The sequence below is a fragment of the Macrotis lagotis genome, chromosome 4 (genome assembly GCF_037893015.1).
Source record: "Macrotis lagotis isolate mMagLag1 chromosome 4, bilby.v1.9.chrom.fasta, whole genome shotgun sequence".
NCBI lineage: Eukaryota > Metazoa > Chordata > Mammalia > Peramelemorphia > Peramelidae > Macrotis > Macrotis lagotis.
Window position 1 is genome coordinate 224389248 of NC_133661.1, and position 24352 is coordinate 224413599.

At 36.9% G+C, this 24352-nt stretch overlaps 1 pseudogene; it reads right to left on the reverse strand.

Annotated features, from left to right (window-relative positions):
• Positions 1-2146: 2146 nt before the first annotated feature.
• LOC141523157 (U6 spliceosomal RNA) lies at positions 2147-2236 on the reverse strand (annotated as a pseudogene).
• Between the last annotated feature and the right edge of the window lie 22116 nt (positions 2237-24352).

Below are 24352 nucleotides of genomic sequence, written 5' to 3' on the forward strand. Positions count from 1 at the left end.
AATATATTTTAGATGATGTAACCTAAATAATTGATATCATGTTATCTTTTCAATGAGTGGGAGAGAGGATGAAGAGGCAGCTAGGCAACACAGTGGCTAGAGTACTGGTCCTAGAGTCAGGAGGACCTGAGTTCAAATCCAACTGCAGACAACTAGCTGTGTGACTTTGGACAAGTCACTTAACCCCATTACCTTAAATAAATTTTTTTAAAATTTTTAAAAAGTTAAAACACTAAAATAAATAAATAATATGTGAAAAGAGAGCAATAGTGTTCTATCATATTCATATACTATATCTTGTTTAGCCATTCCCCAATTTGTGGTCATTCCCTCAATTTCCATGAATTATATACTAAAAGCAAGAATTGTATTTTACAAAATTATCTTAAAGTTGTATCTTTGTTGTTGTTTTGCCTTTTTTTCCAGTTGTGTCCAATTCTTTGTGACCCCATTTGATAAAGATACTGGATGGTTTGCCATGTCCTTCTCCATCTCATTTTACATAGGAGAAAAAAATGAAGCAAACAGGATTAAATAATTCACCCAGGGTTACACAGCTAGGACTTGTCTGAGGCTGCATTTGAACATAGGAAGATGTCTTCCTAATGCTAGGTCCAGAACTCTATCCATTTTGTCATTTTGTTGTTCCAAAAATTGTATTTCAGAATGACTCTATAAAGTGGAGAAGAAAGGAAGTGGATTCCAACTACAGAAGCTGCAAAGGAAAGATATGGAAACCAGATATGTGAGGAACAAAGAGAAGGGAAATTTGGATGGATCATACAGTCATATGGGGAGTCTTACTTAATGAGACTGGAAAAATGGTTTAGGGACAGGTTATTAAAGAATTGAAAAAGTTAGGAGTATATAGTCTATCCTAGAGTAAGGGAGTGGCATGGTTAGATCTGAGCTTAAGGAAATTTATTCTGGCAGCAGTTGATAAAAAGGATCAATGTGGTGAGAGACTCTGGGGAAAATCCAAATAGGGGTTACTAAATTTATCTAGTAGAAAAGTAATGAAGGTCTAAATTAAGATTAAACTGAGTGAACAGATAGAAAGAGTAGAATCTGAGGGATGTTGTAGAGAAAGAAATGGCAGGATTGGACAAGTGATTAGCTAAATGAAGTGAAGGACACTGAGGAGTAGAGGATGATGAGGGTAAGATGTTGAAATTTGGCTCTTAAAAGGATGTTAATATGAAAGGATAAAATGAGATAAAATATGTACAGCATTTTGTAAATCTTAAATTTTTTTTATAAATAGTTATTAGAGTCTTGAACAGAAATAAGGAAGTTTGAATGAGAAAAAGATTTTTTGGAGGGAAGATAATGAATTCTATTTTGGACATGTTGAATCTGAGATATCTGGATTATCCATTTTGAAATTTCCACTAAACCATTGATATTATGGGAAAAATCAAAGCTGAATGGACAAAATATTATTCTAAAAGTGCTGTCTGAGTCACTGAGGGGTTAGGTGGCTGCCCTGTGTGACATGTTAGAAATAGAACTGGAACATTACAGAAATGTACTGGTAATTATTTAACATATAGCTCTCCAAAAAAAGATATTACTCTCTGTTAAGTTTAATCTGCATTTTTTAGCATTTTCTTCATCACTTCTTTTTTTTCCAACCACCAGATAGCTTTATAAAAGAAGGAAATGTTTATATATTTAGTTTAATATTTGACACAGAAGATACCAAATCTAAATAAATACATTAAATCTTTTAAAGAAAGAACTTAAAAATTTTTTTATTTAAGGCAATGGGGTTAAGTGACTTGCCAAAGGTCATACAGCTAGGCAATTAGTAATCGTCTGAAGTCGGATTTGAACTCAGGCCCTCCTGACTCCAGGGCTGGTGCTCTATGCACTGCACCACCTAGCTGCCCCTAAAGCACTTTTAATTGCAATTTTGGATCTTAGACATGCTGCCAAATATATATGCAGCCATAATTACTTCCCTAGATTGTTCTTTTACTTACACTTTAAAAGGAGTTACATCATAACAGAACTTGATCAAAGTCACTTTGGTGAAATATTTTCCATTAACACTTCAGAACTGAATCAAGTACTTACTGACTTGAAAGAATAATATTTATAGATATACTTCTCAACTTCATAATTTTAGAATGCTCTATAACTTAAAAATATGGAACACTTCTCGAATTTGCATGTCATCTTTGCACAGGGGCCATCATTTCAATTTTAGTGCATGTGCTGCCAAAGTGAGCACTCTTCATCACTTTTTTTTAAGGGAGCCTGTCTCTGAATCCAGTCTAACTGTTAATTTTTAGATGTTGAATCATTTTTCAGGTCCATTCAACTCTTTTTTGACTCTATCTTGGACTTTTTTGGCAAAGATACTAGTCTGCCATTTCCTTCTTCAAAGTTATTAGTTAATGTTCCATGTGTTTCTTTCTTTTCTTCAATGAGTCAATAATCTCATTATATAAAATATCATAATATTAATATTATATAATTATTAATTATAATGTAAATATAATATTACATAATATTTAGCTGACCCCTTGTGGCACCTATATAGCACTCCTCTTCATCCTTCCTTCCAGACCTCCTAACTCCAATACTCTATTCATTGTGCCACCTAGCTGCCCCTCATAAATATCTTCTTGAAGGCAAGCACAAAATCTATTTTTGGCTTTTTTGGTAACTGCTACAATGCATGGCACAGAGAGCAATTTATGCATTTAGCACATCACCATAGTAAACCAGCTGAATGAATGGTTGAATTTTTCGATTTTATCTGGACATGTTGGTATCTAGATGCAGCCAAGTAGTAGAATTGTGGAAACTTTTCTTGGGACAGATCTAGGAATACTGGCTGTCCCAGACACATGGACTTTTCTCTATAAATGATAATAATAAGATGTATAAATAATAATAATTATATAAATAATTATGTAATATGTTAATAAGTTGTATAAAAGAATTGGATGAAAACTCCATGTTTTGGAAATATATAAAGAAAACTTGAAGCAGGGCAAATAGAGGAGTATGCAGTAACAGGCTGACAAGTACACATTTACAAAGAAATTATTCTGGGAGAAGTAGGAAAAGTTGAAGGGAAGACTGAAGTGGGATGCTCTTCTATGCGGTATTTGATTCTAAATAGGTTTCACCAAAGATCAGCTTAGTTAAATTGGGCTTGGACTTCATGCCAAGAGTTCCTGTGACCTGGAACTTACACAATGGAGCTCAGGACTAATACTTTTCATTATGTTTATTCATAGTTACTTTGGAAAGAAACCTACAGAGACACTTGACATATTCAGGCTAAATGAAAGAATAGCCAAAGAATTAAACATTCCTTCCACATCATGGGGATGAGGGACATGGCACCCCTGAAAACTGGAAAACCTGTGTAAAATTTTTCTACTCTGGTATCAGAGTAGAAGTCTGAATTATTATGGTATTAAAAGATAAAATATGTTGACATCATACAATACTATACTTATATTTTATGCATTTCTGAGTTGCCAAACTCTTTCTATGTCATCTGCTGGCCCTCTCCTGTCATCTGTGGCTTCTACAAAATTCCCATTTAATTTCTTATGCCAACCCACAATATATTGAAACTGAGATAGGGAAAGTTTCAATGTGGGATGACTGCATTTTGAAATTTAAATTTAAAGAAAGGCAGTTATAGAAGGTCAGGCCTGGAAGCAATACTCTTAGTTAACACTTCTTATTTTTAGATAAAGAAAATGAGGCATAGAAATGAGAGACAACTTTCCCAAAACCTAAGATTAGGCAGTGTTAGTATAAAAATTTTCCAACTTTGGCAAATTCAACTGGATTAATGAATTATATTGTAATAAATACTCTTGGAGGGGGTATAACTTTTTTTTTTAGGTTTTTGCAAAGCAATGGGGGGTTAAGTGGCTTACCCAAGGCCACACAGCTAGGTAATTATTAAGTGTCTGAGGCCAGATTTGAACTCAGGTACTCCTCACTCCAGGACCAGTGCTTTATCCACTGTGCTACCTAGCTGCCCTGGGGCAGGGGTATACTCTTATACAAAGAAAATAAGAAGTTGAAATATATGTGATATAGAAGATTTATAATCTCTTCAATATTAAGACTGCCCCAATTTATGTCACTTGATATCCATTCCTGTCTACTCCATGTGATTCTTATCCTTATCTTCAAACAAATCTGCCATGAGTTCATACCTTAGGTAGATACCAATGGAGTATGCCAACTGAACATTGATATTGAATGAATGAGTGAGTGAGTGAAAAGTAATTTATTAAATTCTTACTTTGTGTCAGGCAGACAGGAATATAAGCAATCAAGGTTGGGATAGTGACCTTGGTGGAAGAATTTTAGGTGAGATGCTGTTGTCAGCCTTCAGGAAAGCTGTAAGCAGCCAAAAGAGCCAAGATGAAAGCCTAGGAGGGTCACCTGTCTGTCATGGATAACATATGTAACCAATATCTGCCTCTGGAAACACAAATGATCATTGTATTGATTAAAGTTCTTTATTACAACTTTCAGAGGTATTTGTTAAAAAAAATAAGGTACCTCTAAAATTCTTCCAGTTGCATTAAAAAAAAACCCTTTTAATCCTCTCAAGATATTTCCATTTTTCTCCCAGCATCTTTTAAATACTATTTTAATTTGCTTAACAAAGCATTTCTTCTTAGTGGAAAAATAAAACTCAGTCCAGTCCCTATCTAGGGCAATAAAAATACAGAATGACAAATATATTAACTAAAGTAATGATGTTTTATAGTGATTGCCAATTGCCATCATCAGAGCTGCCATTCTGGCTAAGTATTTATTGTATTTACTTAGAGTGTATTGATTACATGAATTAAGGGCTAAATTTACTGTATGTGTTAAGACAAATTTATAAATGAGACATTTTGATTTATCAAAGTCCTTTTCCTCCTTCCCCCCCCATCTTTCTCCTCAAAAATAAACTCTTAACTAGAGCCTGAAACAAGGGGGCAAGCCTGCCCCCTTTTAAGGTTAACCAATTATCCACCAAGGTCTCCCAGCTTGTCATACTCAACCCTAATGGCAGTTATTAATGGCAGTTTCTGGGTATATGTCAATAAAATTAAGAATTAGGTAATTGAGAGTTGGCTCATTCATTAATAATATACTTTATCTTTTGACTAGAGAAAGAACAAAAATTGGTACAAGATAAGAATAAAAGTAGATTAAGGAATAAACTCTTATATAGCAGTTTCAGTATTTACCTTTCTTAAAATTAGAGAGCTAGAAGGGAACTTAAAATATCATATGATCTGTATATTGGTCTACACTCAGGCAAAGTTCTCATTTGATAAGAAGGGCAATTGAGTCTAAAGAGATGAAGGAATTTGACCAAGTTTGGTAGGTAAGCAGTGTCTAGATTTTCTGTTTCACATCTAGCTATTCAACCATGATGGGAGATTGCTGCAATATTTAGATCTAAATAATCCTTACTATAGTTATCACTTTCACATTAAGGAAGCACTTTGCAATCTGGAAAATCTGCATCAAATTTTCTGACCTTTACTTTTCCAATTTAAACAATGCAAGAGGGAGGCAGGACTAAGATGGTGTCACAAAGGCAGGAACTCCCAGAAACTTGTTCCCCCCAAAACTCCAAAAGCCATCAAATTATGACTCTAGCCAAAATTTAGAGGGGGCAGAACCCATAGAAAGACTGAGTGATACAATTTCCCAGTTCAAGACAACTTAGAAGTTCTGTGGGAAAGGTCTGTTTCACCAGGACCCGGAGTTGGAAAAAGCCTCTGAAAGTACAGCTGCAGCTGCTGTGCAGCCACAGCTGCAGTGCAGCCAGGCCAGGTGCCTAGATCCCTGGGGGACCTGGGTCTGTGGCAAGCGGGGTGGTTTCCAGACCTCCTGGCCCAGGGATCACTGGGAACAGCTTGAAGAGGTGGCGAGAGAACTCTGCCACACCAGAGTGAGTGTGGAGAGAGTGCTGGCCTCAAAGCATCCCTTGCAGTGAATACCTGCAGCAGGAATCAAGGAAGCCAGCCTCCAGATGGTAAAGGGGTAGGGGGTGGGGGCTGGAGAGGTCTCTCTTCTCTTCCTGGGGTAGGACTCTGCTGTTTGCTCACACTCAGATCCAGGTTGCAGTTTGGGCTTCCATACTAAGATAGCCAAGCAGGGACCCTTCTCATAGCTCCAGGACAGAGGGGAGGACCAGTGATCATCCACATAGCAAAGCACAGGCAAGAGAGCCTCTCATAAGACCTTGGAAGAATTAAGGTCCCTGTGGGTTGTCTCAAAACCCCCCCGCCAAAGTCTTGGAAGTGCAGTACATCAGTCATAGGTTGAGGAAATGAGCAAACAAAAGAAAAAGAAGGATCTGACCATAGAAAATTACTTTGGCCCCATAGAAGATTCAGAAGACGATAAAATTGAAGCTTCTGTATCCAAAACCTCCAAGAGAAATAGAAAATTGGCTTAGGCTATGGATGAACTCAAAAAAAGACATTAAAAAGCAATTAAGGGAGGTAGAGGAAAAATTGGGAGGAGAAATGAGAGCGATGTAGATAAATCATGAAAACCAAATCAGTAGCTTGGTGAAAGAAATACAAAAAAAAAATTGAAGAAAATAATATATTAAAAACCAGTTTGGTCCAAATGGAAAAAAGCAACACAAATGGCAAATGAAGAAAAGAATGCTTTAAAAAGCAGGATTGGCCAGCTGGAAAAGGAGATAATAAAGCTCTCTGAAGAAAATAACTCCTTCAAATGCAGTATGGAACTAAAGGAAGCTGATTACTTTGCAAGAAATCAGGAATAAATAAAACTATTCCAAAAAATGAAAATGAGAAGACAATGTGAAATAACTCATTGGAAAAAACAACTGACCTTGAAAACAGGTCCAGAAGAGATCATTTAAAAATTATTGTGCTACCTGAAAGTCATGACCAGGAAAAGATCCTAGACTTCATTTTTCAAGAAATAATACAGCAAAATAGCCCTGAGATCCTAGAAGCAGAGGTAAAATAGAAATTGAGGGAATTCACCAATCCCTTCCTGAAAGAATTCCCAAAAGAAAAACTTCCAGGAATATTATAGCCAAATTCCAAAACTCCCAAGTCAAAGAAAAATACTACAAGCAGCCAGAAACAAACAATTCTATAGTTCTATAGCCATGATTACACAGGATCTGGCAGCATCTACATTGAGGGTTCATAGGGTTTGGAATATGATATTCTGGAAGGCAAAAGGTCTTGGTTTACAACCAATAATCAACTACCCAGCAAAACTGAACATCCTTTTTCAGGGGAAAAGATGGACTTTCAATGAAACAGGGGACTTTCAAACTTCCCCATTGAAACAACCAGAGTTGAACAGAAAGTTTGTTCTCCAAATGCAGAACTTTGGTGAACCATAGAGATGGTGGACGAAAATGACTAACTATGAGGAACTTAATGATGTTGAATTGTTTATTCTGCATGGGAAGAAGATACTGATAACTCATATGATCTTTCTCATTTATTAGAACAGAAGGAGCATATATAGACAAGGTACAGGAAGGAGCTGAATATAATGGTATATTATATTAAAAAATGGAGTCAATGGGTGATAAAGGAAAGTACTGGGAGGAAGAGAAAGGAGAGGAAGAAGGGGACTAAGATATTTCACATAAGAGTCAAGAAAATGCTTTTGTTTTTGGACTCAATGGAGTGGAACAGGGGAAGGTGAGGGATGAGTGAGCCTTCATTCCCATCAGAAATGGCTCAGAGATGAAATAACAAACACACTTAATAGGGTATAGAAATCTATTTTACCCTAGAGAAAAATGAGAAGAAAGAGATGGGATAAGGGGGAATGGGAGAGGGAAGAGGTAAATAGGTGATAGAAGAGAGGGAAGATTGTGGGAGAAAGTACTCAGATACAATACACTTTTGAACAGGGACAGGGTTAAAGGATGGAGAAAACGGAATAAATGAGAGTGGGAAGGAATAGAGTGGAGGGAAATACAGCTAGTAATAGCAACTGTGGGAAAAATATTGAAGTAACTTCTTTGGTGGACTTATGATAAAGAAGGCATCTCATCCCAGAGACAAAGCCATTGGAATTTGAACATAGACTGAAGTACTTTTTTTCTCTCTCATTATTCTTGAGGTTTCTCATCTTTTGGGGGGGGAGGGGGAGGGGTTTATGTTTACTCTCACAACAAGATTATTGTAATACTATAAAATAAATAAATAAATAATGGTAAAAAAAATAACAATGCAAGATATGAGAAATTCCAGATACAACAGATGCAAAGATCATTGTAGGATCACTACAAGGTGTCACATGAGAAATTGCTGTAAACATGCTTGGCATCTCTAAACCAGTGCATAGAACAGCAGTTCTTTTACTATAAATTTATTTTTTTAAATTGTGGAGATATATATTTGTTATTAAATTATGTTTTTAGATATGTTATTAAACAACAAAATATATATTATACTGGTAATATTATACATAACAGTAAATATATTTTATGCATTTATGAGTTACTAAACTTTTTAAAATAACTTCATTTCTAGATTTTTATGTATTAACTGCTGGTTTTTGTGTTCTTTTTCTCAAACTTTAACTTTTACTTATTTTAATTTTAAAAAAGAAATTTTTATTTTTATAGTATGAAAAGATAAAATATATTGATATAAAAATAATAATTAACTTATATTTTATTCATTTCTAAGTTTTTAAACCTTTTCTGTGTTTTGGTTTGGTACTGGTCTCATATGTTACACAAAACTCCCCCCCCCCCATTCTCATTTAATTTCGAATGCTGACCAACATATATCAAAACTGTGATGGATCAAGTCACACTGTAGAAGGGAATATTCTTTTTCCAACTCAGGTCCCACTCATAATCTGCCAATATCCCTTTTCTTATTTCTTTTCCTTACTGAACACTGATCTCCATCCCAGTTTTTACACCTCTTCCCCTTTCCTTTCCAATGGTGCTATACTCATCCCCAACAGGTTCTCTACCCTTCCAATGAAGGCATCCCAATGAACTCTAAGGATTTTGACATAATCTGTTACTAGAATTTTTGGACCTCCAGTCCTGTCCAAACCCTGATATACATTTGTCTCTTCCTGTTAGAATGTGAGCTCCCTGAAAGCAGGAATGATCTGATTTTATCTATCTTTATTTCTAATTATTAGAACATAATAAGAATTAATCCATCTCTTTGCAATTGTTTTCCCCATTGTATCTATCTCTTGTGCTTTGTGAGGACACTTACTTCACCAGTATGTTAAGGACATGATCCTTCCAAAAAAAGTCTTATTTGTTTAGGATTTGTCCTTTTTCCTTAGTTTTGCACTAATCAAATGTTAGCAGAGGGCACTAGAGCAGAGGTATGTAAATGGAACTCATCCTTGTACCACCAACTCTGTAGAGTGAAGGGCAGAACTGACTAGAGGTTCAGTTCCATCTGCCCCCTATGGAATGGTCTCTTTCCCAGCAGGATGGACTGTTCAAGGTCAGAGATATGTTAGATCATAGATTTAGAACCGAAAGTGATCCCAGAAGTCATGGAATCTGATCCTCTCATTTTACAGATGTGGACACTGAGTTGACTCGCCCAAGATCACACAGGTAGTGACAGAAGCAGAATCTGCACCCAGGACTTCTGAATCTTTAGTAATCAGTAGTGAAGAATCATAAGCAAATGAAACTTTAAAGAAGACCAAAGGGTTAATTATCATGATTTAATAAAGAGGGCTAAAATTTAATGATGCAGTAGATAGAATGCTGTCTAGCCACAAGAAGATTCACCTTCATGAATTTAAATCTAGACTCAGACAATTTCTATCTATCTGACCCTTAACAAGTCACCCTATTTGCTTCAGTTTCCTCATCTAAAATGAACTGGAGAAAGAAATAAGAAACCATTCCTGTTTCTTTGCCAACAAAACCTCAAATGGCATCACAAAGAGTCAGACACAACTAAACAGCAACAACATTCAATGCTTCCTTCATTTATTGAAGCAGATATCTAAGATGGCAAATGTTATAGTGCAGTGTACGAGAGATTATAGAAGAGAATAGCAGATAAAGAAACTTGCAACAGTTCTGAATTTCCCCCTCTAAACTTCCTTAATGCTGAGTACTCTTCCTCCTGGGAGGGCAGGTAGGAGTTTATGTGGCAGGCTTGGGGTCCTCTGGGCATCTGTCTGTAGCCCACAAGTTCAAGACTTGCAAAGCAAGTTCCTTAACTTCTCTGGCCTTTTTTGTTGAGTGGGGATGATTCAGGAGCCAGAGCACAGGGACCTTAAGAGAGGAAAACTCATAGGGATGATAAATTTTGAAAATTTCCTTAAAAGCTGCCTATCTCATGACTGAGCTAATCTGCTAGTGGGAAAGATTTCATAATAGGTAGGAATCTTTGGGACAAACTCACTATTGTTTGCCCTATGCATCTTCATGTTTCAGCATGACCAAAATATATTTCCAGACCTTGGACATCTGCCTGCTTCCATGTTTTTTTTTGATGCTATCCGGTCATTTCAGTCATTTCCAGTTCATGAACCCATTTGGAGTTTCCTTGGTAAAGATGTGGTAATGATCTCCAGCTCATTTTACAGATGAAGAAACTGATGCAAACAGTTAAATGACTTACCTAGAGTCACCCAGATCATAAATATCTGAGGATGAGTTTGAACTTAGAAAGATCAATCTTCCTGATTCCAGGCCTGGCCCTTTATCCACTATACTACCTAGTTGCCCTTCCCTAGGGCATTATTCTGAAAGATTAATTCTGAAAAAAGACTCAGGGGTTTTAGGGGACTGAAAGCTCAATGTGAGTCTGCAGTGTGATGTGGCAGCTAAAACAGCTAATGTGGTATTGGAAGGCATTAAGAAGGACATAACTTCTACAAATAAGATGGTGATCTTTCTCATTGTATTCTGCCTTTGTTTAAGTTTATATAGGATACTGGGTTCTAGGTGTATCAGTTTAAGAAGTACCTTGATAAGCTAGAAAGACTTCAAAGGGCAATGATGATGGTAGAGGGCCATGGACCCAATCAGTTGAAAAAACTGGGTATATTTAGTTTGAAGAAGAGAATTCTCAAAGTAGGAAGGACATTTTATCTATCTTAGAATACTTGCAGAGTTTTCATGTGTAGAAGTGATTAGTCTTGTTTTCTTTGGCTCCAGAGAGCAGTACTAGGGAAAAAAGGGTAATAGTACTAAGACATAAATTTACATCTGATGTCAGGCAACTAGATTCGCAATACATCAAGTCCTGGGCCAGGAATTCGGAAGATTTGAGTTCAAATTTAACCTCAGCCACTAACTATGTGAGATTGGGCAGCTTGTTCAAACTTGTTTGCCTCAGTTTCCTCATCTGTAAAATGAGCTGGAGAAGGAAATGGCAAACCACTCCAATATCTCTGCCAAGAAAACCTCAAATGGGATCAGACACCATTGAAAATGCCTGAACAACAATAAAATGAATGGGTTGTCTCACATGGTTGTAGCTTCCATCTCTTAGGAGGTCATCAAGTAGTATTCTATTCTTATATCTTATCTAATATCTTATATATTAATCTTTGTAATACTGAATATTAAAAGGCAGAATCTGGATGACCACCATGTATAGGCTAAAGTCCCTCTTAACTCTCAACTTGTCTCCTTTCCTAAACTAGGTAAGGGTAGAGCTCCTGATGTACAGATATAGTGTATTGTTTTAATTCTACTTGGTAATTCTTTTGCCCATGGATAACACTATGCATCCTTGCAAGACCCCGTCCCTGAACCATTTATCCAGGAAAGGAGGTATATCCTTTCTGGATATTCTAGGTGAAAATACCTGATGAGTACCAAGGTGTATACACAAACTCAGACACACACACACACACACACACACACACACACACACACACAAACATTCACAAATACATAATACTCTACCTGTTGTCATATCTGTTCCTCATAACTGTCTCTTTCTTTGCTATTATCTCTATTGTGTGTTATTTAAAGTATTCCTTCCTTCATATGCTTCCTGTGATCCAAAATGAATGAGTGATATTTGTTTACATAGTTGTGGAAATTTGGAAGGGTATTTAAGTTTTAGTTAAATGGTATGCAGAGTGAATTCCCTAGCCTTTATGTAGCCCTACTTAATATTTCATGATTTAGCCATCAGGTAAAGTTAAAGAACCTCCAGAAGGCCTTTAGGCTATTGGGTTTTTTTGTTCTGACTTCAGCATAGGAACATCCATTAGTTTCTATGTTTTAGGTCCATCTCCATAATTGGAAGAAGGTGTGCTCTATGACTATATGATCAGATCATGGAAACATAATTGAATGAGGGTTGAGTTACATGTGGGTGTTTGACCCACATGTAAATGGCATTTCTGTGCTTACAAAAAAAGGCAAAGTCTCTGGATGATCTTCTAAACAAAGATATGGAACACACTTCTATGCAATCTGAAATAAGAATCATCAAAGTGTATTGCATTGCACTTCGGACAAATTCAGTCATGTACAAATACTGTGCCCATTTCCATTGCAGATAAATGGTAAGTTAGTGCAGAAAATGTGTTATGTATTCCTTGACCTTATCCAATTTTCCTCTGGGCAGAGAGTGGCACATTTCACTAAACTCTTTTAGAAACCCTTGCAGGCATAGCACTTAAATTGTACCATCTATCAGACATTATCTGTACCAAATGTCCATATGAGCTGATAGTGTTCTTTAGTAAATAACAAGTTATTTAGGATACAGAAGGTATCTTTGGGAGACACGTGCGAGAAATTGTCCATCATTGCAAAAAATAGTCATTACTTAAAGATGAAAGCAGAACTCTTAGGAAGATGAGTAATTTTATTTAGTGATGGGGACCTGATCTCAATTTTAGATGATCAAGTCTAAAACTCTCATCCAGAATTTGTTGGACATGTTATGACTATTCAGGTTTTTCTCATATATTCTCTAATTTTTGGTTTCAGAACAGCATAGGTCCAGACCATGAACTATACAAGGTACCTGTAGAATCACAGATATGTCACATGAGTACCTAACTGCCTTTTCTAGTTGTGTAGCAGTAAAATTCACACAGTAAGACAAAAGGACTTATGAGAGAAAAACCTGAACCAACCTAGTTGAATCAGTATCACTCACTTCCATATCCTCCTGCACATGGTATGTGAATCATAGAAAAGACAAGCTGGTCTGTTCAGGGTACACCATTATTGAAAGAAACAGAATGCTAATTCTATCTTTAGGAAGATTTCTAAGGGAAGTGAGACCTCAGTGCATGACTTTTTTTTAAAAACATGATTTCCATATTGCACTTAATGCATTAATAATATATTGCCTGCTAAGAAGGAATAATGCAGATTATCCAGGGAGAATTATTGCTCAACAGCTCAGTAGAAGGTAGCTCCCATCTTGGATAACTTGCATACTTCTACATATATCATTCATACACATGACAAACACACAAACCCGCCAATATACATGTGATCCTAAACACAATCAGCATGCATTTATATCAGGCTTAGAAAAACAATATGCTGGTTTAATTAACCAGCAGGAGAATTTTGAATAATTCATTGAATTATTGAATAATTAATAAAAGTCATAACAAAAATCTATTGAACTATATTCTTGTAAATAATTTCTTAAAGGTATTCCCACACCTATATGCAGACCTGTGTTTTTAGGGAGAGTTATTTTGGGGAGAAGATGAAATTAAGCCCTAAGTTTTAAATCAACTTTAAAAGCTATTCTAAGTAGCTTTGACTCAATGTACAGGTATGTTGTATTCACAAATGTTGGAGACTATCAAGGAAACATATTGCCAACAAAATACCACTCTTTTAATTGGTCAATTTAACTCAGTTTAATTCATTTCAATTCAAGAGTATATGTACAAGGAACTGTGTTAGGTCTCAGAAATATGCAAATAAAAACTGATAAATTCCCAAATTCATGGAGTTTATAATCAAGCATGAAGGAAACCTGTGAACTCAAATAAACTTACACTTTATGGAGTGTAATGGAGGAAAGGAGAAATGCAAATAAAGTGTATTAGGAAATTTTGATGAAGGAAAGATTTCTTTTAGGTTACTTTAGGTTAGGAGGGCCTAGGAAGACTTCATGGAGGAGATAGACCTGGAGACAGGAAGACCTGAGTTCAAATTTGACTTCAGTCATTTATTAGCTTCGTGATTCTGGGTCACTTAACCTCTGTTTGCTTAATCCATTGAAGTAGGAAATGGCAAACTACTTCAGTATCTTTACCAAGAAAACCCCATGCTCAGTATGGTCCACAGGATCATAAAGAGTCGGATGGGACTAAATGATTGAACAACAAAAGTTTCCTGAATGACTTTTTATCACACTTCCCTAAAGTGGTTGTTTCAAACCCTCTTTACCAACTTCATGCTATATAGCTCTACTTGGATGTAGACATCTCAGATTTAGCATATCCAGAAGAGAATTCTTGCCCTTCACTAAACTGCTTTCCTTCTGAATTTCTTTATCTATGTTGAATTAGACTAGCATAATATGATTTGGTTGCTGGTTGCACTCTAGATGTTGAAAGGCACAGAAAATGAACTACTATATTATGAGGAAAATATTAAAAATATTTACATTAAGAAAAGGTTTTCCCATTAAAATGCAAGAAGATATCCAGATTATTGGGGGCCCTTACATAAAATGGCTGAGAAGATCTCTTTGAGAACAGATTAAATGATAGAGTTTATAGAACCGTGTGTTCTCGGGGCTCATTTATATGTGATAGTATTTACAGAATATTAGTGGGAGAACATGGACAAGAAGTTCTCTGGAGGAGATAACATCAGTGGATTATGGTCTATACTATTTATGGGAAACAGAATTCAGATTCACTGCAATTTTATGGCAATTACAAGCACAATATCTAATATTTTAACAATTGAGAAATTCACAGACTACTGTGGGAGAAAAAAGCAGGGAAGCATGTAAACTAGCAATGGTAGTCATAGAAAGGACCAGAGAGATCACCTAGTTCAACCTCCTTATTTTACACTTGAAGAAACTGAAGCACAAATAAAAATAATTGCCCAAGCTCATCCAGTAGTAAATGTCAGAGGTGGAATATGAACTCAGATCTTTTGACTCCAGAACAGGTACTCTTTCCAAGCTCAGCTTTAAGTGGAAAGGGTGATCCTTATTGTATCTTGCAGTAAAATTGAGAGTGAAAGAAAAGAGTGCTCTGCATAAGTATAGTAAGAATTTTAGTCACTGTATAAAGTCAAGAATGAATGAATCTTTGTGTGAGTGTAGGAGCTCGAGAAGACTGGCTAGATCCTGGGGTCTGGTACTAAGGAATGATTTGGTGGATACATCCTCCCCCAACTTCCATGCAATAATTCATCATAATGTTAGAGAGGATAAGAAGAAAGAACATAAAATGAATGTGTCTGAATCATGGGCTCTAATCTTTAAGACAATACAGAGCAGTATGAAGTCAGAAGACCTGGGTTTACAGAAGTTTAGGGTTAAAAGGGACTTCAGCAGCCATCAGATCACTGATCATTAGTCATTCAGCTTCAATTTCAAAATATCCCAAGACAGGGAACCTATCATCTCTCAGATCAGCTCACTAAATTTTCAAATCCCTGTTTTGACATTTGTTATCCCTTTGAGTCTCAGTTTCTTCCCAGTTTCTTCTTCTGCAAAGTGAGTGAATTATTGAATGAGAGCAGGGAGTTTGAACTTAAAAAATATTTTGATAACTATATTTCAATATAATTGATTTTCTTTGTAATTCATTCTTTTAAAAACCTTATTCTGATAAATAATCCATCATCTTCACAAGTCTACAGAAAAGGTCCATGATATTAAAAAATGTATGAAGATTGCTCTTCCAACTCTAAATCCTTTAAATCTAATAAAACTTTCTATCTTGGACTGTGTTCTAATTTGTTTAAGATCTTAGGCAAGGAATCTATCAAAGAGCTCAGAAATGATGTCCTGATATCACAAAGTCAAGGGCAGTTGAATTTTGGATAATTCCTTCTGAACTGTCTTCTAGTCTCAAATGTAATAATAGTTGAAAAGCCTGCAGCACAGTGCCTGAAAATAGTAGGTGGTTAATAAATTATTGTTTTCTTCCTTTCCCTCTCACAAACATGTTTGTGTCTATATCTCTAGGAAGAAAGCAGCTGAGGGACCCTGGACCAATTGAACCTTCAGATATTGAAATAATCTGAGAAATAGAAATCAACTTAACAGATGGTTTGGATGATTGTCATTGCTAATAAGAACCACTCACTTATTATTGCTTTATAATAAGTCAAATGTATTCTTCCCAGTATATCTAAAGTATATAAAGATGATAAATTGAGTTTTGGAGGGGGATAAAGTGACCAAAACTTGATTCAGGTCTTCTATCTAATATCTAGTACTCTTTCAATAATTTGTCTACCACCTAAGGTATCTAAAGTCCAAAGTAATAAAGTCTAAAATAATATTTGGACAGTTAGGTGGTATAATAGGTAGAGTGCCATGCTTGGAGTTAGGAAGACTCATCTCCATGAGTTCAAATTTAACCTCGGACACTTACCATATGTGTGACCCAGGGCAAGTCATTTAATGCTGTTTGCCTCTGTTTCCTCATTGGAGAAGGAGAAATAGCAAACCACTCCAATATCTTTGCCTAGAAAATCCCAAATGGTTTAATAAAATATCAAACATGACTAATCTACTCAACAATCACAGTATACTAATACATACATTATCAACTCTTCTAAGGATACACAAGCAAAATTAATAAAATTCTGGATAACTCAAAACTAATTACCCAGAAACTATGTCTGTCAAACTTTTTGTACATGAAGAAACTGTCCACATATAACATTATAAGGATAGGGATTTTAGGTGGGACCTAAAAGAAATCAAGGAGGGCAGGAGATGGATATGAGGAGGGAGTGAATTCCAAGCCTGTGGGACAGTCTGTGGAAAAGGCTGAAATGAGGATATGAAAAGTCTTATGCAAAAAAAAAAACAGCCAGGAGCCCAGTGCCACTGTCTCAGAATACATGAAAATAAGTAAGTTATAACAAGATTGAAAAGGTAGAAAGAGGTCAGGTTACAAGGGACTTTGAATGCAAAACTGAAAACTTTTATCCTGAAGTTACAGGGAGACCTTGGAGTTTACTGAATATAAAAGGTTGACATGATCACCCAAGCTTTTTTGTTCTTAAGTTGATTTAGTCATGCCCAACTCTTTGTTACCTCATTTGGGTTTTCTTGGCAAAGTTATTGGAATGCTTTACCTTTTCCTTGTCTAGTTCATCTTACAGATGAAGAATTGAGACAAGTAGAGTGAAATGACCTGCTTAGGGTCACACAGTTTGCAAGTATCCTGAGGTCGAATTTGAACTTGGTCTTCCTGACTCCACCACCAGTGCTCTAGCCAATGCACCACCTAGCTGTCCTTCATCTGAGTTTCAGAAAGACAGTTGAGTGGAGTATGGACTGGGTCTTTTTGAGATGTTTTCTCTCCCCCAGCATTTGACACAGAGTTTGCACAAAGTAGTTGCTTAATTGACATTTGTATTGTATCGTATTATAGACTGCTGAATTCTTGGAGATTAGTATTATATTCAATACTATTCTGGCTAATTCAACTCAATCAATATGTATTGATATACAAATGGTCAAATAGTCTGAGCTAAGTCTCATCTTTAGGTAGAGTTTATTTGTTTTCCTACATGTATCAATCCAGATCAATTTTACAAGCTTTGGAATAGTTGTGTGTGTGTATGTGTGTGTGTGGGTGTGTATGTGTGTGTGTATACATATGCATGCATGAGCATGTATGCCAATAATGACTAATAGAAAACTGTCCACATATAACATTTTCTTGTATTTTATACTCTTTCCCTATGTTTCATTGTTTTTGCAGCTGCTTTATCTTTTGTTAACATTGTCTTGAGCTTTGAAAATAAATCATATTCTCAAAGTAACTGCTGACTATCCTAATGAATGACCTTTTGTTGAAAAACAAAGTCTTCTCAGATAAGGCTCTATCTGTCCCTGAGGGATGTAGTCTGGTTCTTAGAGGACCATGGTATTAAACAGCTTCAGAGGCCATCTGCTTCAACCTGTACCTGAATAAATACTCTCTCCTAAGATGCCCCTTCAAGTGGTCTTCCAGCTTTGAAGGCCTCTTGTAAGAAGAAACTCAATGTACCCCATGGCAAACCTTACTACTTAGAATAGCTCTAATTGCTCAGAAGATTTTGTTTGTAGTGAAACAAAGTTTGCCTCTCTGCAAGGCCTTCCCAGTTAGAATATTAAAGCAGAGTTTAAAGATCTGTCATTGGAAATTGAACTGGTGATTTGCTATTCTTTTTCCTTCTTATCTCCCTCCCTTCCATTCCCCTAACCAAGGAAATCAAATATTAATCATAGGAGTCAGAAAAAATAAGGACTTGCTTTGTGTAGAACCCTGTGCCAGTTGCTAGGGAAGATAGAAAAACAAAGATACTATCCCTGCCCTCACAATAATAACTCATATTTATATAACTCCCATTTCTATAATTCTTAAGGAGCTAATGTGGGAGGATACAAAAAATATGGATATATAATACAAATTTGAATAGAAGATACCTGCCAATGAGAAGTGTATGATGCTGGGTGAAGTTCAGAAAAGGGAAGATTCTTCTGGAGTGCTGAGTAGGAGGATGGAGACAATGAAGGGGACTTTTGAGTTGGAATATCAACAAACAAATGGTAGAAAGTAAATTCTAAGTCTGATGAAATGATCTGAATCCAGGAGAGAAGAGGTGGGGAAGTATGGGATTTCTGTAGGGGATGGGTTATTTTGTCTGGATCACTGAGTATATGGAGGGAAGCAAGGTGACTGAAGGATGGAAAGGAAGGATATGGAGACTGAATTCTAGGATAAGTACAGGTATTATTAAATAGGAAAAAAGAGAATCACATAAGCTGTACTTAGCTATGAATTAGAAGACAGTCTGAGAAAGGATGCAGGAAGGCTATTATCATAGTCCAAGTAAGTTGGGGAGAGGGAAAATGCATTAAGTGCTTACTGTTTGCCAAACTAAGATGGAACATTGGGTGGTGCCATGGCCCTGAAGTCAGAAGGATCTTAGTTCAGATCCAACACTTCCTAACTGTGTGACCTTGGGCAAGTCACTTAATCCTGATTGCCTCTTATCCAGGAACATCTCCAATTATCCTAATTCATATCTGACCATGGGCCCAGATGGCTTCAGAGAAGAAAGTGAGGCTGATGACAGCACAGAACCCCCTCATTCAAATCCAATTCACTTGCTTGTCAAGGCACCACCTCCCTGGTATCATGGTCATCTTAGAGAATAAAGGACAAACATTAGCCAGGCACTATGTGCTATACACATATCATCTAATTTGATCCTCATAATAACCCTGGGAGGAAGGTATTACTGTTATCCACATTTTACAGATGAGGAAACTGAGACAAATATGTTACATAGCTAACAAGTATCTAAGACAGATTTGAACAGAGGTCTATCCATTACATCATTTTGCTGCCCTAAACCAGGATGATACCAGATAAGACATTGATTATGCTTAAAATTATAAATGTTCCACATGAACGCTCTCTTCAATCAAAATTCTGTTCTTTACTATGAATTATTTTAGCATAGTCTGTCATGGCAGGGGAGGAGCCTAGACATTTGGGTCAGCCAGCAGCATAAACTGGTTCATTTCTTGTGAGAAGGATTTGTCATGCCACCATCTGGGGGCTGTTCTCATTTGTGCATTCAATCTCCACGGCACAATCCCCAGGGGAACACGATCTGACATATCAATTGTCGCAAGCCCCCACCACAGCTATTAATAAGAGCAAAAAGAAAAAAACTCTTGTGGGTCCTGAATAACAATCCTCTATGGAATTTCATCACTGTCAAATGTCAAACCAAGGATGGCTCTTCTCAGAAAAGCCTCTCATTGGCTGCCATTTGCAGACTGGGTCCACCACTCCATGTGTCCTTTGAGGAAACCAGTGTATAATAATGTCATACAGAGGAACAAATCAGATACATACGTAAGACATTTTACAAATTTTAAAGTGATTTTTAACATGTCAGCTATTGTTATTGTTACCATTTCCTCCTTTTAGAATCACCAACTAGAGGCAGCTGCTACTTGATTCAGAAGGATGGAGTCCTGGAACTAAAGTCAGGAAGAACTGAAATCAGATCCTGCCTCAGACACTCCATTAGCTCTATTGCCCTGGGAAAGTCCCTGAACCTCTTCTAGCCTCAGTTTACTTCCATCTCCTTAGTTTTCTAAGTGGCACAGAGAATTTAGATTCAGAAACACTTGTACTCATATCAGGCCTCAGATACTTAATAGTTTTCTAAACCTAGGCAAAAATCATTTCACAACTGCCTGCCTCAGTCTCCCAATTGCAAAATAGAGATGTGGATAGCACTTACCTCAAAGATTGCTGCAAGGATCAAATTGGATGATATTTGCAAAAGACATAGCACAGAATCTGGTACAGAGTAAGTGTTTAATAATTGCTTGTTTTCTTCCTTAAAGGCTTAGACAGGTCTTTTCTGATCCTCCCAGATCATAGTGCTTCCCTCCCTTCCCATCATGAAATTACTTTGTATATAGCCAGTATTTGTTTCTCTGTATGAGCAGCAGTACTAACCCTGAAGTCAGGAGGACCTGAGTTCAAATACTGCCTCAGACACTTATCCAAGTAACCTTGGACACATGACTTAATCCTGATTGCCTTGCATCCAGGTCCTGATCCATATCTGGCCACTGGACCCAGATAGCTCTGTAGGAGAAATGAGACTGTTGATGTAGCACAGCAACCCCTCACTCAGACCCAATGCATTTTCTTGTCCCAGCATCACCTCCTTGATGTCATAGTCTCAAGAATGAAAAACAAACATCATCACAATCTTTATGAATGTTATTTCCTCCAACAGATATTAAACTCCTTATGAGCAGAGACTATTTTACTTTTGTATCTATACTAATGCCTTACACCATGCTTGACAGATAGTGAATGATTGCTTAATAAATCCTCATTGAATTGAATTAAAGAACACTTGAATATCTCCTAGTCATGTCTATTTGGCTGCTTGTTTTTTTTATTTTTTTTTTATTTTGCAACTCATCTTACCCAGGCAATACAGAAGCTACACATGGGCCTGATCCCATCACTGATTAGTTTGGAAGCTTTGACATGTCTTAGGCAGCCTGGTGTCTTAGGCAGATGTCCTGATGCCAGATTTGGTGAAGACACCCAGTCAACTTTAGTCATATTGCAGATCAGAACTCCCCAACTAAGGGATTCATCAGCTTCAGTCTCCCTTGGAGCAGAAATTGTAGGCTCGCTCTGAATGGAGTCTATGTAGATTTGATTCCAATGAAAATATCTTAACAACCTATTATTTAGTCATTTATGTTGAGTCTGACTCTTCATGACTCTGTTTGGGGTTTTCTTGGCAGAGATACAGTTGCCAAATTTGAACTCAAGGAGTTGAGTCTTTCTAACTTCAGGGCCACTGCTCTATCACTCAGCTGTTTCTAATACCTAGAGCAGGCCAAATGTGCTTTGAACCTCCTTGAAAGGTGGCAGGTTCCCTTCTCCTCAATAAAGATCTTCAAACAAAGGATAGATGACTAGTAAGTGAAGATGTTATAGTAGAAGTCCCAGTTGAAGATGGTTGCTGAGGTCTTTTGCAATTCTGAGACTTAGAAACAAGGTCAGATTGGGCAAGCCACTTCTTTCTAGCCTGTTTTCTCACCTGTAAACTAAGGGATTTGATGAAAATTTCCAGGGTCTCTCACCACAATTCTGAGTTAATGAGGGAGTTGAGGCCAGAGAGAGTTCCACACCTAAAGGTGACAAGTTAATGCTTAAAGATTCCCATGCCACCAAAGCTGAAGATTGGGACAAGGTGGATGTTTCTGGTCCTGATCAATACTCAATAGCTCAATATAGCACCTAGTGGAAACAATCTTGGATATGGAGCCAAAAAAAGGGGGGTCAAATCTGAGCTCTGCTTCTTATTAGCTATGTGATCTTGATCAAATCACTTAATACTTGGACCTCAGTTTCCATCTCTGTAAAATTGAGAGTTAGGAAAGTTGATCTCTCTGAGGTCTCTGATGGCTCAAAATCCTAAAGCAACCCTAAATCCTGGTGTTCAACCCTTTTTCAATCTTGTCTGACTCTTCATGACCCCATTCAGAGTTTTCTTGGCAAGGAAACTAGAGTGGTTTGCCATATCCTTCCACAGCTCATTGTACAGATCAGGAAATTGTGACAAAGATCACATGACTAGTTAAGTGTATGAGCCTGGAATTGAACTCATGCTCTCTGACTCAACCTCTGTACTACCTAGTTGCCCCTCCTAAATCCTAAATCCACCTAATAGTAAACCCTGGTTCTGACCTGCCCTAACCTGCATTATCATCTCACCTTGTGATTATGGTTTTGACCTTTGCATAGGATTCTCCTACTATTTCAAATCTACTTAGCCCCAAATTCAACAATTAGTGACTATCAATTTTGGCTTCCATATTAGACCTCAAAACTTAATACCTGACATTTGAAATTCCAAAATTTCTTATATTCTCCCTTTCACTAAATTCAGCTGCACCAGTCTTCTTGCTGTTACTCATTCACTACACTTTATTTTCTAATATCCTTAATTTTCTAAAAGACTCATCTCAAACCCCATCTTTTTCAAGAAGTCTTTCTGAGTCAGTCTTAATGCTTGTACCTTCCCTCTGAGATTATCTTCAATTTGCCATTTATCTATCTTTTATGTACATTGCTGTTTGCATAGTGTATATTAGAATATAAGCTTCTTGAGGGCAGGAGTAGATTTGCCTTTCTTTGGATCTTCATTACTTAACCAAGGTGCATCTCAGATAGTAAGTGCTTAATAAATTCTTGTTGATTAACTGACCTGTATCCTTGACCACTAACCATTACTTATTCACTATCATCCTGTGTCCCCTTCTTCCCCTCCCTACCCCATCACCTGTGCTAGAATGGGATAACTGGAACATCTCCCTCAATCTCCCCCACTCTGGAGAGGATTCAGTCAAAACCATAAAATTTGAGAAACTGCAGACTCTTCTAGGCTATTCTCAGCTCCTACTTGACCAGATGAAACATCATAATCACTTAACTCATCAGTTTTTCAGATGATCCAAGCATATAGATATAATCTGACTTGCATCTAAAAGGTAGATCTACATAATTGGGTAGAGATTCATAGGGATTCTGCACTGATTATGCCCCCAGTTGAAGAACTAAACTCTAACAAAGACCTGGGGGTGTAAAGCTCCCAGTCTTATACTTGGAAAGATTCCTCTCTCCTTTATGGCTCCCAATGTACCCTCAGATTGCAAGGGATACCCATCAACATAAATGCACAGTAAACAAAAAGTGTTTATGAGAAATAATATTAAATATGACAATTTATGTCTTACAGAAGTAAGGTTTTGGTAGAATAGGGGCCTTGGGTCCTCTCACTTGGCTCTGAATGTTAGGGCAAGAGCCCCTAATGAAATACACACAATTATGGATGTGACGGACACCAATAGCTACCCAGGTCATGTCACTCTGTGGAATGACTGCCATCTTTCCCTTCTTCCCTCCTCATTCTCTTTAAGAATACCCCTCCCCCAAAACTATCGTAGTTGTGCTAAACCATATGGGGTAAAAACCTTCCTCCCACATTTCCCAAATTGGGAAGACCTCAGAAGGTCTTGTGATCATACCTAGTAAGGGGTTGTTACATAGACAAATAATAACATATCTATATTGGACTTTATATTATAAAGCCCTTTACAAGTTTAATTTCATTTCATCCTCATAATAACCTCGGGAGCTAATGTAATGGTTTATTATGATATTTTTATAGATGAGGAAATAATAACTTATTTCTATAGCATTTTAGATTCACTATCACATTTGACTTTCACAACACTGCTAAGCAGCAACTGCTTCCATTATCTCCATTTTACAGTTGAGAAAACTGAAGTTGAGAAAAACTAAGTGACTTGTCCATAGAAACCTGGAGATAGTGTCAGGTATCATAAGAAGATTAGATTCTAGGTCTTCTGGACAACAAAATTCAGTTTTTTTAAGGGAATACCATCCTACCTCACTGGAGAAATTGAACCTCTGAAAGGACAAATGACTTGCTCTAGATCATATAACCAGTAAGTGGCAGAATTAGGACAGGAAGCCAGATTTTATGAGTCTTATCCAGGACAGGAGCCATTATACTCCCCTACATGCTGCCTATATAATACAAGAGCTGTTCAAGTCAGAGAAAATAAGAGTT